This window comes from Penaeus japonicus, unplaced genomic scaffold (genome assembly GCF_977035675.1).
Source record: "Penaeus japonicus unplaced genomic scaffold, GWHDUDI00000001_assembly GWHDUDI00000041, whole genome shotgun sequence".
Taxonomy (NCBI): domain Eukaryota; kingdom Metazoa; phylum Arthropoda; class Malacostraca; order Decapoda; family Penaeidae; genus Penaeus; species Penaeus japonicus.
This window is the reverse complement of record NW_028234443.1, coordinates 13,334,064-13,336,563: the sequence shown is the minus strand read 5'-3', so window position 1 is coordinate 13,336,563 and position 2,500 is coordinate 13,334,064. Positions and strand designations below refer to the sequence as shown.

At 31.7% G+C, this 2,500-nt stretch overlaps 1 protein-coding gene across 5 annotated transcripts in view; it reads left to right on the top strand.

Moving 5' to 3' along the window:
* The window catches only part of lace (serine palmitoyltransferase long chain base subunit), a 43,689-nt gene that overhangs the window by 8,404 nt on the left and 32,785 nt on the right, over positions 1-2,500 (top strand). The gene's annotated exons all lie outside the window — the stretch shown is intronic.

Genomic DNA, 2,500 nt, shown 5'->3' with positions numbered 1-2,500 from the left:
ATGATAATAGTAATGACGGAAATTCCCCAGCTATTGAAAGTGGCCATTAGTCATGTGAAATTCCGACAGAAGCTGAAGTGTTTTTGTTGATGTTTTGTTTGTTTTTATATTACTTACTGAATATCCCACCCTTCTTCTCTTTTTCTTAGTTCCTATTTAATTGCTTCAAGTTACTATCTTTTGTTTATTTATGTTGTTTACTTGTCCTGTTTGTTTGTGTTCTTTTTTCTTTTTCTTTTTCTTTTTCTTTTTTTTTTCTTTTTTTTTTTTCTTTCTCTCTTTTTTTCCATTTGGTTATCTCTCAGTATGGAAAAATGGGAAAAGTTACTAATATTTGGGGGAAGGACAAGGGAAAATGCACTGAGAAGGGACAGTGAAGAAAAGAGGAAAAGAATAAAGTGAAGTGATTAATGGGAAAAGATAATGGAATGGTGGGGGAGGGGGGAAGGGTTCAGGAAAAGAAAAATATCATCTCAATAAAGGTCTTATCAGAATCATGGAAAGATTTTTTTTAAAGCCAAAGGAATACCCTTTTTTTTTCAAATGATCCCCTACCTTTCTGAAAATCTGTTCTTGTCACTGAGGAAGAGAAAGAATGGTTCAAGTTAATAAAGGCAAGTAGAGAGATGAAAGAAAGGATAGAAAAAAGTAGGTTTTGCTAATAGGATAGTAAGAGTAAGAGAGTAGATGTAAATAAAGGGTTAGTTTGACAAATTCAGGAAAAAAAGGCAAGGAAGTAGGGTAATGAGATAGATAACAGGATGTTAAAAAATAGAGAGATAATGTAAGAGAAAATCAGGTGAATTAAGAATAGGCTTGTGTTTGTTTGATTATTACAGCACAATGTAGTATTACTTTTTTAATTTCAACTTACTGAATGTTCATTCAAGGCAGTATTTTCTGGAGATAAAATAAGCCAAAGAAAAGGAGAAGTGGATTGATCCAAAAGATAGACAATAGATAGAAAAGGAATCCCATGGAAGTGTAAATTGGAAGATGAGATAAGCTGCAACACTGATATCAACACAAATCAACTAAAAGATGAAATTGGCTGCAATTTCACTACTTTTACTCTTCATTATTATTGCCAGTGTCCTTTTTGCAGCCACTAAGTGAAGGTTTTAGTATACTTCAGACATTGATATTCATAGTTGTAGAATCAATTTCAAATAAAGATGGCAACTTGTTCACTGACATAGGAGGGTTGGCATCTGGAAGGGCACTCAATTATAGATATTAGGAAAAGCCTTAAAGATAGATAGGCATTAAGTGTGTAAAATTGTTTTGCATGCATAGATGTGTATTAGATGTTTTATACCCTGTTATTAAGTTGACAACTGTGGCTTTACCCCATTTAGTAACAATGATTTTCGGTTTCCATTTTCCTAACTTTGAACTTTTTGAGATTTAGTTATGTCTTAAGTTTTTAAAACAGTATAAGTGTCCATATTGTTGTGGATTGGTGTAACCTGGTATCTGTGCTTTTTTGTGTGATTATGTGTGTGCATGCATGTATGTGTGTGCATGCTTGGATGTGTGCATTTGTTTTTAAAATTTAATGCAAGGCAGATCTAAAATTCTATATGTTTGAAGAAAACAAAGATGTTTAAAGCATTATTTATAACATCAATTGATAGTCTAGTGGATCTGAGTGATTTTTTTTTCTATACAGAATTTTTTTATTACTGAGGACTGATAGATTTATATAATGTTTTAGGAAAAAGGTAGATGATTTCATATAATTCGCTATTTACAATGAAAAAGTAATAATGATAGTAATAGTATTATAGGAGAGATTATAGTAGGCCATACAAAAACTTCAGAGATTTTAAAGATGAATGGTAGTAGGACATTCTGTATATGTATGTGTGTGTGTGTGCGTGTGTGTGTGCGTGTGCGTGTGAATGCTTGCATACTTGCATACTTGCATTTAAGTGTATTAGTGAGAACTTGCATGTGTTATGTAACTCTGTCTATCTATAAGAGGTTGAGATCTGTTGGAGAATTACATATGTTACTTATGAAAGTTCCTGTGAATCCCTAGAGAAATTGACTATTATCATCCCTTTTATGTGAATGTGTGTGTCTGTGTAAAATTTAGTTGTTGCTTGTAGCGTTAAGGTCTTATCAGATAGTGATTGATTTGCTTCATTGTAGGAATAATGAGCTTATTGTTGTCTTCACGTGGAAAACCTTTTCACCGGTAAGTTTTTTCGTATGATCTTCCTTGTAGATGTTCTGTGCATTTCTGGTTGTTTTTTAATTTTTTTAGTCAGATAATTTTATGCTAATAATTCTTTTCTTTTTTCTTTTATTTTTATTTTATTTTTATTTTATTTTTTATTTATTTTTATTTTTTTTCTTTCTTTCTTTTTCTTTCTTGGCTTTGCTTTTACATCTTGTAATCATCATGTTGTGCTAGTAGTAACAGTAGAAAAGTAGATGTCGTCCAACATCGTGTGTTATGGTTGCAGAAAGGTAAGTCTGACTCTGGTTGTTT